The 12,838-nt window shown below is 39.3% G+C and overlaps 1 pseudogene; it reads right to left on the bottom strand.

Annotated features, from left to right (window-relative positions):
• Nucleotides 1–4,068: 4,068 nt before the first annotated feature.
• The window catches only part of LOC133051020 (pro-interleukin-16-like), a 43,981-nt pseudogene continuing 35,211 nt past the window's right edge, over nt 4,069–12,838 (bottom strand).

Here is a 12,838-nt window from a genome sequence, read left to right as displayed (position 1 = left end):
CAGTGGGGGATGGGAAAGATCAGGATCATAAATGGGTGGGCAAACACGAGTCAGGGGTGGGCTGGAGAAGGCATGGAATCAGAGCCAGTCGGGGTCAAGATGGGGGTGGTCTGTAAACAGGGATTTGGGTCACCTTGTTTATTGCTACAAGCCCAGTGCTGAGAACAATACCTGACACATAGCTGGCCCTCCCTAAGCATTTGTTGAGTAAATGCTTTAAGTGTTGAGTGAACAGTGGACATGCAGGTCTGGTATAAAGGAACAGAATCAGGATGGACAGGAGTTACAGGATGAAAACATCAAAGGCCATGATAATTCCCACAGCAAGGAGTCTGGTTCTCTGGAGTATCCAGAATTAGAAAATCCTGAATTTGAGTAAGGAAGGCTGAGGAGCATCAATTAATGTCTTTCTCGTTCTCTCTCCCTCTTGCCTTTCTTCCCTCCTTTTGGATCTCTGTCTTTCCTCTGACAGTCTACTTTGATCTAAAGGAAGTGGTTAACATCTAACGTTTCCCTTTTCTGTGGATGGAGCAAGGAAAAAAATCAAGTGAGTTTAATAAACAGTTGAAAGATTTCAGTTAGGTCGAAAGAAGAATTTCTTACTAGCAAGGAGTGCTCAATTCTGAAATCTGTTAGTTACAGAGTCAAGTGGGGAATATCTTCTGGTTTAAGAGATCTCTGTCAGTAGCACAAATTCTCCATTCTTTAGAAAGTCGGTGACCCTACATGAAAGAGAATTAACAAGGAAAACTCATTAAGGGTCTCTGCCCAGGAGGACGTGGAAGAGAATATGAACTTAAAGATGACTCGAAGATTTGCAGGCAGGCAAAATGGAATCGGGATGGGAGGGAAAGGGACGATGTCCGAAGACTAGGTCAAGGCAAATAGCAGCCTTCTCTTTCCCGCAGATCAGAGAGGGTAGGAATCCTTGGTGTCTTCATGATTAGCTGCTTATTCTGGGTTTTTAGCCTGTTTGGGATGTTGTGATAGATGCATACAATTGTGGTGGTGGTGGTGGTCTGTGCTTAGGTGTGAGTATGAGGTGTGTGTGTGTGGGTCTGCATGGATGTGTGTGTGTGTATGAGAATGAAAACGAGAAGTCTGTATTTTCAAATGCTGTCAAAGTGCTTAGAGATCCTCATTGTGGGTTTCCATGGAAACTCACGATTCTCTTTCAGAAACAAATGGCAGGATCCTTGAGAAAAGGGCATGGATACTCACATTTCATCTCTTTGTAATCTATGCATTTGTGAGGGGAAATGGGCTAAAGGAGTGATCAAAATACTGAGAAATGTTTTAGTGGTTATTTTAACAACAACAAAAAAAGACATTGGTCACTGGGCTTTTGTTTTATACAGCTTTCACATAACACAGAGGTTATTTTCAAGAGTCTCTCTTTGATTTCTTACTTTACTTCAGCTTGTGTACCAACCAATTCTTGTTAAATATTTATGGACAAGATTAAAGACTTTATAAAACATAACAGCTGGCAGCTGTCCTCGCCTAAAGGATAAAGCAGAAAGTTTTCATTTTAATTGGATAACTATGTGACCGAAATATCTAACCCCTAAGGGAAATACAAGAATTAAAATATGTAAAGCAATTTTTAAAAGGGAAAATCGCATTTTACATTTCATAGCTTTTATTTCCTTGTGTCGTTTGTGTGAAGGTGAATTTACAGTTGTTGTCTTTTATAGTTTCCTGAGGTTGAAGACATGTTTCAGTGTTTCAGAATGTTTCCTATTAAGATTCAGCTGGTGAAAATACACTTTCAGTCCTTGTTGTGACACAAATCACTCATCCTATTTCACTTCTAAGAATCTTTAATACAATTGTCTCATAACCAAGTTGTAAAATGAGAGAATAAACTAAAACATTCTGGGGGTGTGGGTAGAGGGAGCTGTTAAATTGGCTGACATTGAACGTAATCAAACAGCACTGCGGAAAGAGTGGTTCTCTTTTTCAGTTTTTAAGCCAGCAATTACCTGACATTGAATATGTTTGTATTGAGATTCTGATACTGATCTGAAAGACCCATCTGGTCTTGAACAAGTCACGTACCTGCTGTGGTCTGATACTCAACTATAACATATGGGGCTTGGATAAAATATTTCCTGAGTTTTTTTTTTTTTTTTTGAGAGTCTAAATATTTAAGTCAGGGTTAGCAAGCAAAGGATCATGAACCAAATCCTGTCTCCTTACTGTTTTGTGGCTTCCCTGGTGATGCAGTGGTAAAGAATCTGCCTGCCAACGCAGGAGACCCGAGTTCAATCCCTGAGTCAGGAAGATCCCCTGGAGAAGGGAATGGTAACCCACTCCAGTATTCTTGCCTGGAAATCCCGAGAACAGAGGGGCATGGTGGGCTACAATCCATGGGATTGCAAATGAGCTGGACATGGCTTAGTGACTAAACAAAAACAGAACAAAGTAAGAATGACATTTTTAAATGGTTGGGGGGGGGGAATCAGTACAAGATTAATGCTTTGTGATACATGGAAATTACATAAAATTCAAATTTCAGTGTTTGTAAACTTTTATTGCAACACAGCCAAGCTCATTCATTTATGAAGCTTTGTTCATGGCTGTTTTCACACCACAGTGGCACAGCTGAGTGCCATGACAGAGACCCTACAGTCCTCAAAGTCTAACATGTTCACTCTCTGATCTTTGCAGAAAAAGCTTTCCATCTCCTATCTGATTCTCAATCATTGAAAAGAATTAATCAGATCATCTCTTTTTTTTTTATCAGTAATCTTAATAGAACAGATAGTGTTTGGATAAAGTTTTTATTAATTTTTTACTCTTTTGTTAAAGGGGAAAAATGTAGGTTTCCTCAAACATAGCTGATAACTTTTTTGACATGAACCAATTTGTCTAGGTAGTTTTTCCTCTCTTAACCTCATGTGGGGCAGGGGGTGGGGGCGCGCGGTTTACTGCATTCCTAGAGGAGTAGTGGTGGTATGTAATGTATGGACCTGGACTTTAAAGAGTCCACTCCTTCAAGGACTCCCTTGGTTACAAAATCTCAAACCTGAGTTCTGGCTGCCCAAGTGGCTCAGTGGTAAAGTCACCGGTGGCCCCTGCCAATGCAGGAGATACAGGGGACGTGGTTTCAACTCTTGAGTTGGGAAGATCCCCTGGAGTGGGAAATGGCAACCCAGTATTCTTGTCTGGAAAATTCCAGGGACAGAAGGAGATTGCTAGGTACAGTCCATGGTGTCGGAAAGAATCAGACACGACTGAGCATGCACACACTGCCACACACTGCTAGAGACCTGAGTTCTGGGAAAAACTCTTGACTGGCTGAAATGCAAATGAAACCAACCCTTAGCAGACCTGAGGAGGTAACCTTTATTGATCCCCTACTTTGTGCCAGCCTCAGTGTTAGATATTTGCATGCATAGCTTTATTTATTCTTTTTGATGACCTCATCTCCCAGGGGAGAGGGCCTGGGTCATGGAGCGTTTAGACAGCTGTTTAGTAGAAGAGGGAAGATTTCAGCCTGGGTCTGTCTGACTTCAATGCTTATCTTCTCACAAAGTCAATTTAATATTTACAAAATCTCTCTTCTCAGTAAGGAAATTACCCAAAGAAATCAAAAGTAAATCCACAAGACCTGTGTTTACATCATAGACAAGTCCAGGAACCTCTGTCAGTCTCTATGGATATATCAAAACTCTACATATCTTTCAATCTCTGTTTTCAAGTGTCAGAGATCTCCTTTATGAGACATTGTTTGTTTCTCTTACTCACTTCTGTTGTTGACCTCCTACCTTTTTTTTTTCCCCCATATCCAATCATAGATCCATTTTACTTACAGCACCACAGTATTATCACTAAGCTCTCTAGATGCAGTCTGTCGTTTGTATCAGCCACCCCACTGTGACTGCATCCTAACTTCTGGGACCTCCCTTTTACTGGGAGGGGTCCCAGAAGGTCCAGACCTGGGCAAGCAGCCACTGGGAAGCACACTGCATTCCCCCTTGGGTGGGGTCAGCCGTGACCCTGAGAATTAGCAGTTCCGGGACCTGGGTGTGGTAGGCTCTGGCGTCCGCACTGGTGCTGGGCCTAGGGGTCTCCAGCAGCTGGGGTCCCCTTGGATTGCAGGCTCTTCCTCCTGAGGACGATCGTCACAGGTCCATCAGGCAACGCCTTGATGATGTTCCAGGCTTCAAACTGCGTGAGGCCCTGCATGGTGGTGCCGGCCAGGTGTACTATTTCATCTCCCGGCTGGACTGTGTCACTCTGTTCTGAGGCCACCCCTTTGAAGATCCTGTTAACCGTCAGAGGCTTGTCCCCATGCAGGGAGCCCTTCCCTCCTTCCAGGCTGAAGCCCAGTCCTGCAGAGGTCTTTTCCAGGGTCGCCGGGCAGACTCTGGCCTGTGCTGTGTATGGAGATGTCACTGGCCGCAGAGGTTGAGCCTGAGGACTCAGTGGAGGAGTTGACTACCTGTCTTTAAGAGCTGACTCCCAGGGCGCAGAGCAATTCAGGGGCCCTGACACCTTGATGGCTGTTGGCAAGTGCTACCTCCTGCAACCAGTTTGCTAGGAATGTTGCTGCACTGCCTGATTACATCTTCCTCTGAGACCCTAGCCTGTCCTTTTCTTAGGCTCAACGTTCTGCTATGGACCCTGCTGGGTCTTTAACGTCTTAAGGTCAGAGATGATGTCTTAGGTTTTTTTGTGTCCCTGCAGCACTGAGTGTGGTGCCTTGTGAGGGCAATGAACGTTGGTGGTAAGAATTACACCAAAAAAAAAAAAAAAAAAGAATTACACGGGAAAAAAATTCCATTCTGGCAGTTTACCTCGTTGCCTATATTCTGAGCACCTATCATATGCTGAAGCCAACAAGAACATATTGAACGAATGCAAGGCTGTTCATGCTTATTTCAGCAGGAAAGGGTAGGTTTGAGATGAGATAAGACATTTAGGGTTGACATTTTAAAAAATGGGCTTCCCTGATAGCTCTGTTGGTACAGAATCCACCTGCAATGCAGGAGACCCCACAAGTTTAGTTGATGTATAATATCATATAAGTTATGGGTATATAATACTGTGATTTACAAGTTTTAAAGGTTATACTCCATTGATAGCTAATGCAAAACATTGACTATATTCCTCCTGTTGTACAATATATCATTGTAGCTTATTTTATATCTAATAGGTTGTGCTTCTTAATTCCCTGCCCCTGTACTGCCCCTTCCTTCTCTTTCCCTAGGATGGCAATTTTTCTTCCTCTTTTATTATTATTTTCTTAAAATTTTTTGCAGGTGTACAGCAAAGAGATTCAGTTATACACATACATGTATCTATCACTTTTCAAATTTATTCCCCATTTAGATTATTACAGAATATTGAGCAGAATTCCCTGTGCTATATAGTAGGTCTTTTTTGGTTATCAATTCTAAATCTAGCAGTGTTTACATGTTAGTCCTAATCTCCCAATCTATCCCCTTGGCCTTCTGCCAAGGTAACCAAGGAGTCTATTCTCTAAATCTGTGAGTCTGTTTCTGTTTTGTAAATAAGTACATTTGTATCATTTTAAAATAGATTCCACATATAAGAGACTTCACAAAATTTTTGTCTTTCTCTGTTTGACTTAATTTATTTAGTATCATAATCTCCAGGTCCAGCCATGTTGCTGGAAATGGCATAATTCCATCCTTTTTAATGGCCAACTAATAGTCCATTGTGTATATATGTACCATTTCTTTATCCAAATAATTGTTCATGGACATTTCAGTTGCTTCTGTTCTTGGCTATTGTAAACAGTGCTGCAATGAATATTGGGGTGTATGTATACTTTCAAATCAAGTATTTCTCCAGATATATGTCCAGGAGTGGGATTGCAGGTTCATATGATAGCTCTATTTTAGTTTTTTAAGGAAACTCTGTCCTTCCACAGTGGTTGTACCAATTTACATTCCCATCAACAGTGTAGGAGAGTTGCTCTTTCTCTCCACCCTCTATAACCGTCATTGTTTGTAGATTTTTTTTTTGTTTTGTTTTGATGATGGTCATTCTGACTGGTGTGAGGTGATATCTCATTGTAGTTTTGATTTGCATTTCTCTATTAATTAATCTTCTCATGTGCCTCTTTGCCATCTGTATATCTTCTTTGGAGAAATGCCTATTAAGGTCTTCTGCCAATTTTTTGATTGGGTTGTTTGTTTTTATGGTATTGAGCTATATGAGTTGTTTGTAAATTTTGGATACTAATCCTTTTTTGATTGCATCATTTGCAAATATTTTCTCCGATTCTTTGGGTTGTCTTTTCATTTTCTTTATGGTTTCCTTTGCTGTGCAAAAGTTCTTGAGTTTAATTAGGTCTCATTTGTTTATTTTAGTTTTTCATTTCTATTACTCTGGGGGAAGGGATTAAAAATAACATTGCTGCGATTTATGTCAGAGAGCATTCTGCCTATGTTTTCCTCTAAAAGTTTTATAGTATCTGGTCTCAAGTTTAGGTCTTTAATCAAGTTTGAGTTTATTTTTGTGTGTGGTGTTAAAGAGTGTTCCAATTTCTTTCTTTCTTTTTCTTTTAACATGCAGCTGCCCAGTTGTTTCAGAACCACTTATTGAAGAAACTGTCTTTTCTCCATTGTATAGTCTTGCCTCCTCTGTGGTAGATTAATTGACTACAGGTGAGTGGATTCATTTCTGGGCTTTCTAGAAACATTTTCCATTGATCTATATTTCTGTTTTCGGGCCAGTACCATACTAGTTTGATAACTGTAGCTTTGTAATATAGTCTGAGAAGTCAGGGAGACTGATTCCGCCTATTCTGTTTTCCTTTATCAAAATTGTTTTGGCAGGGGGATCTTTTGTGTTTCCATACTAATTGTATATATATTTTGTTCCAGTTATGTGAAAAATTCCACTGGTAACTTGATAAGGATTGCATTGAATCTGTAGGTTGCTTTGGGTAGTATAGTCATTTTCATAATATTGATTCTTCCAATCCAAGAACATGATATATCTCTCCATTTGTTAGTGTCATCTTTGGTTTCTTCATCAGCATCTTATAGCTTTCTGCATACAGATCTTTTGGCTCCTTAGATAGGTTTATCCCTAGGTATTTTATTCTTTTTGTTGCAATGGTGAATGGGACTATTTTTTAAATTTCTCTATCTGAGTTTTCATTGTTAGAATATAGGAATGCAAGGGTCTTTTGTGCATTAATTTTGTATCATGCTACTTTACTAAATTCATTGATTAGCTCTAACAATTTTCTTTAGGGTTTTCTATGTATAGGATCATGTTGTTTGAAAACAGTGACAGTTTTACTTCTTTTCCAATCTAGATTCATTTTATTTCATTTTACTTCTTTTTCTTCCCCTTTTATTGCCATGGCTTGGATTTCCAAAACTATGTTGAATAATAGTGGTGAGAGTGAGGATCCTTGTCTTGTTCCTGATTTTAGAGGAAATTCTTACAGTTTTTCATTGTTGAGAATAACATTTGCTGTGGGTTTGTTGTATGGCCTTTATTCTGTTGGAGTAGGTTCCTTCCTTGCCCATTTTCTGGAGTTTTTTTTTTTTTTTTTTTAAATCATAAATGGATGCTCAATTTTTTCAAAAGCCTTTTCTGCATCTATTGAGGTGACCATATGGTTTTTATTTTTCTATTTGCAAATATGGTGTATCACATTGATTGACTTGTGTATGTTGAAGAATCATTGCATCCCTGGGATAAATCCCACTTGATCATGGTGTATAATCCTTTTAATGTACTGTTGGATTCAGATTGCTAGTATTTGTTGAGGATTTTTGCATCTATGTTTATCAGTGATATTGGATTTCTTTCTTTCTTATTTTTTTGTAGTATCTTTATCTAGTTTTGGTATCAGGGTGATGGTGGCTTCATAAAATGAGTTTGGAAGTATTCATTCCTCTGCAATTTTTTTTGGAATAGTTTTAAAAGGAACTATTTAGAAGTTAACTCTTCTCTAAATGTTTGATAGAATTCACCTGTGAAGCCATCTGGTCTTGGACTTTTGTTTGTTGGGAGTTTTAAAACAACACATTCAATTTAAATTCTTGTGATTTGTTTATTCAGTTCAGTTCAATTCAGCCGCTCAGTCGTGTCAGACTCTTTGTGTTTATTCACATTTTCGATTTCTCCCTGGTTTGGTCTTGGGAGTCTATACCTCTATAAGAATTTGTCCATTTCTTCCAGGTTGTCCATTTTATTGGCATGTAGTTGCTTCTTATGATTCTTTGTATTTCTATGGTGTTGGTTATAACTTCTTTTTCACTTCTAATTTTATTGATTTGAGCCCATTCCTTTTCATCCTTGATGAGTCTAGCTAAAGGTTTATCAATTTTGTTTATCTTCTCAAAGAACCAGCTTTTAGTTTCTTTTCTATTGTTTCCTCATTTCAATTTAATTTATTTCTGCTCTGATGTTTATGATTTCTTTCCTTCTTCTAAGTTTGGGTTTTATTTGCTCTTCTTTCTCTGGTTGCTTTTGGTGTAAGGTTATGTTGTTTTTTGTGATTTTTCTTGAGGAAAGATTGTATTGCTATAAACTTCCCTCTTAGAACTGCTTTTGCTGCATTCCATAGGTTTTAGATCATTGTTACCCCTATTTTCATTTGTCTCCAGGTAATTTTTATTTCCTCTTTGATTTCTTCAGTGATCCATTGGTTACTTGGTAGCACATTGTTTGGCATCTACATTTTTGTGATTTTTATATAGTTTTTTCTTGTAGTTTATTTTTAATCTCATAGTATTGTGGTTTAATAAACGCTTGATATGACTTCAATTTTCATAAATTTACCAAGGCTTGCTTTGTGGCCCAGCATGTATTCAAGTCTGGAGAATGTTCTATGTGCACTTGAGAAGAATGTATCCTTCTGCCTTTGGATAGAATGTTTTATAAATGTCACTTAAGTCCACCTGGTCTAACTGTCAGCTAAGGCTTATGTTTCCATATTGATTTTCTGTCTAGATGAACCTATCCATTGATAAAAGTGGGGTGTTAAAATCTCCCACTATTATTGGGTTACTATTGATTTTCCCTGTATGGACATTAGTATTTGCCTTATATATTGAAGTGCTCCTACATTGGATGCATAAATATTTTCAATTGTTATATCTTCTTGGATTGATCCCTTGATCATTATGTAGTGTCCTTCTTTGTCTCTTATAAGTCTTTATTTTAAAGTCTATTTTGTCTGATATGAGTATGCTGCTCCAACTTTCCTTTGATTTCTATTTGCATGGAATACCTTTTTCCATTCCCTCAATGTCAGTCTGTATGTGTCCCTAGGTATGGCTGAGTCTGTTGCAGACAGCATATATATGGGTTTTGTTTTTATATCCATTCAGCCATTCTATGTCTTTTGGTTGGAGCATTTAATCCACTTGTATATAAGGTAATTATTGATACATATGTTTTTAACTGCCATTTTGTTACTCTTTTGGATTTGTTTCTGTAGGTCTTTTGTTCTTCCCTTCCTCTTTTGTTCTCTTCTTTTGTGATTTGATGACTATGTTTAGAATTGTGTTTCAATTTCTTTTTTTTTTTTTCCTGTGTGTCTGTCTATTGTAGATTTTCAGTTTGTGATTGTCATGAGGCTTTGATATAGCAGTCTATATACCAACAAGATTGGTTTAAGTTGCCGGTCTTTTAATTTCAAATGCATTTCCAATATTCTATGCTTGTGTTCTTCCCTTCTCAAAATTTCTGGTTTTGATATCAAATTTTGTGTGGATGATTTTGTATCTTTACTGTGTTTGCCTTTACTGATGAACTTTTCCATTCTTAATTTTTCTTGTTTCTGGTAATGGCCTTTTCTCTTCTACTTAGAGAATTTCCTTTAGTATGTGTTGCAAAACTGATCTGGTGGTGCTGAATTCTATCTGATTATTTGAAAATCTTTGATTTCCCCATCAAACCTGAATGAGAGCCTTACTGAGTAGAGTGTTCTTGATTGTAGGTTCTTCCTTTTCATCACTTTAAATATATCATTCATTCTACTCCCTTCTGGCCTGCGGAGTTTCTGCTGAGAAATCAGCTAATCACCTTATGGGAGTTCCCTTGTATGCTGTTTGTTTCATTTCCCTTGTTGTTTTTAATATTTTTCCTTGTCTTTAATTTTTGTCAGTTCTATTACTATGTATCTTGGCACATTCCTCCTTGGGTTTATCCTGTCTATGACTCTTTGCACCTCCTGGACTGGGTGACTGTTTTCTTTTCCATGTTAGGGAAGTTTTCAGCTATTATCTCTTCAAATATTTTCTCAGGTCTTTCTCTCTCTCTCTTCTCCTCATGGGACCCCTATAATGCAAACACTGATTAATGTTGTCCCAGAAGTCTTTTAGACTGTCTTCATTTCTTTTCTTTTCTTTATTCTCTTTCTTAGCAGTGATTTCCACCATTCTGTCTTCCAGGTCACTTATCTGTTCTTCTGCCTCAATTATTCTACTGTTGAGTCCTTCTAGTGTATTTTTCACTTCAGATATTGTATTGTTCATCTCTGCTTGTTCTTCAGTTCTTCTAGGTCTTTGTTAAACATTTATTGCATCTTCTCAATCCTTGCCTCTATTCTTTTTCCAAGATCCTGGATCACCATCACTACCATTATTCCAAATTATTTTTCCAGAAGGTTGCCTATCTCCATTTCACTTAGTTGTTCTTCTGGGGTTTTATCTTGTTCCTTCATCTGAGACGTATTACTCTGCCATTTCGTCTAATTTTCTGTGATTGCAGTTTCTGTTCTGCTATCTTATGGTGCATGAGGCTATCTAAGAGGCTTGTTCAGGCTTCCTGATGAAAGGGACTGGTGGTAGGTAGAGTTGGTTCTTTTCCCTCTGGTGGGCAAGGCAATGCTCTGTAAGATTTTAAGCTGCATGGCTGCTGATGGGTGGGGCTGTTCCCTTCCGTCAGTGGTTTGTCCTGAGGAGACACAGCTCAGAAGACTACAGGCTGTTTGGTGGTGCTCATAGTGGCCTCCAGGAGGGCTCATGCCAGTGAGTACTTCCCAGAGCTTCTGCTTCCAGCATCTTTGTCCCCACAGTGATCCACAGCCACCCCCTCCCTCTGCATGAGACCCTCCAACACCAGCAGGTAAGTCTGTCCCAGACTCTCATGGGTCCCTGCTTTGTTCCTCTGGATACGGGTGGGCCTGAGACTTTGTGTTCACCCTCAAAAGGTAGCGCTTGTTTTCCCCGCAGTCCTGTGTAACTCCTGTGACCAAACTCCACTATCCTTCACAGCAGCTCCTCCTGCCTCCCTTAGGCCGGGAAGCCTGATGTGAGGCTCAGAACTTTCACTTCAATGGGGACATTTTTGAAGTACAATTATTTTCCAGTTTGTGGGTTGCCCTCCCAGTGGGTGTGGGATTTGATATCATTGTGATTGCATCGCTCCTACCATCTTATGGTGGCTTCTTCTTTGTCTTTGGATGTAGGGTATCTTTGTCGGTAGGTTCCAGTGTTTTATTTGTTGTTGTTGATGATTGTTTAGCAGTTAGTTGTGATTTTGGTGTTCTCCTAAGAAGGGGTGAGCACATGTCCTTCTACTCCACTGTCTAGACTGATTTCCTTCCCCAAAATGGCATTTTAAAAAGAGATTCTTCAGTTCACTGAGAAGAAGTCCTCTCTGTTATCTTGGGGGGGGGGGGGGCGGAATCTTCTTACTATGCTTTCTCCCTTTTGACCAGAATTGATAGAGGTACTACACATTGCTCAGTCAGTGCCAACTTTCCAAGTACTGGACTTATCACTTATCCAAGCTCTAGGAATCTTCAAGGAGTCCCAGCATGGTGGTGAAGAATATGAGCTCTGGAGTTAATAGATTTGTGTTTCCAGTTCCAATTCTGTCAGTTACAAGCTGTGCAATCTTGGGCATGTACTTAAGTTCTCAGTTTCCTTATTTGTAAAATTGAAGTAATACCAGCACTTCACCAATTTACTAGCACTCGTCTTGAGTGTTAGATGAGAAAATGTACCTAAAGCACTAATATGACAGCAATCTTACTTATACTGTTAAGGTAATAGGAGAGGTACCCAGTCATGATTGCTTTTTGGTGACAGGAGTGCTTGTCCACTCAGCTGTTGATGTTTTAATTTACTCTGTAAGTGTCTACTGTAGACATTTGGGAGGGAAAAGATACAGGAGAAAATCTGAGGAGTCTTTTTTCTTTTTTTTGCTCTCTCTGCCTTCCCTGACCACATTCTGCCCTTACATCATGAGTATCTTTCATTTGTTTCTTTAACAAACCCTTTGTTGCATTGGGAATAGTTGTTTCCAGCATCCATTTGCATCAGCCTGTGGCAGTGCTGGGTGGATGGACCACATGTTTATGAGCATAACATGCAGCCCAGGCCTCTGTCACACTTGTGAATCCTGATCCCCACCCCACATGCAGGGTGGTGAGTGGTTGGTTTGAGGGTTCCTGTTCTCCTCAGCTGGTCTCTAGGCATAGTGGAATAATGCAGACCAATTTGAATATTTACTATGTGCCAGACATTGTTCTAAGCACTTTGTAGGTATTAAGTCTCACAACCCTGCCCATTTTAGAGTTAAGGAAATGGATGGAGAAAAGTTAAGTAACCTGCCCAATATTATACAGCTGGCAAAACCAAGAATTAAACCTGAACCATCCAGTTTCAGAAGCCAAGATGAGACAAGCTGAGTGGCTTGGTGTTTTTCAGTTACCAAGAGCGCATTCCAAAATCTCTGAAAAAATGTGCAGCTTCAGTGAATACTTGTGACAGGGGTGTTGTCATTCAGATCCCCAGCTTTGTTTTCTTAGGAAAAAAAATCCAACTACAGAAGGATTATACTTGGAGTCATCTGAGAACCAACCTGAAGGCTGTGATTGTCCTTT

Source organism: Dama dama, chromosome 33, assembly GCF_033118175.1.
Source record: "Dama dama isolate Ldn47 chromosome 33, ASM3311817v1, whole genome shotgun sequence".
NCBI classification, from domain to species: Eukaryota; Metazoa; Chordata; class Mammalia; order Artiodactyla; family Cervidae; genus Dama; species Dama dama.
This window is presented reverse-complemented; position numbering and strand designations above follow the sequence as displayed.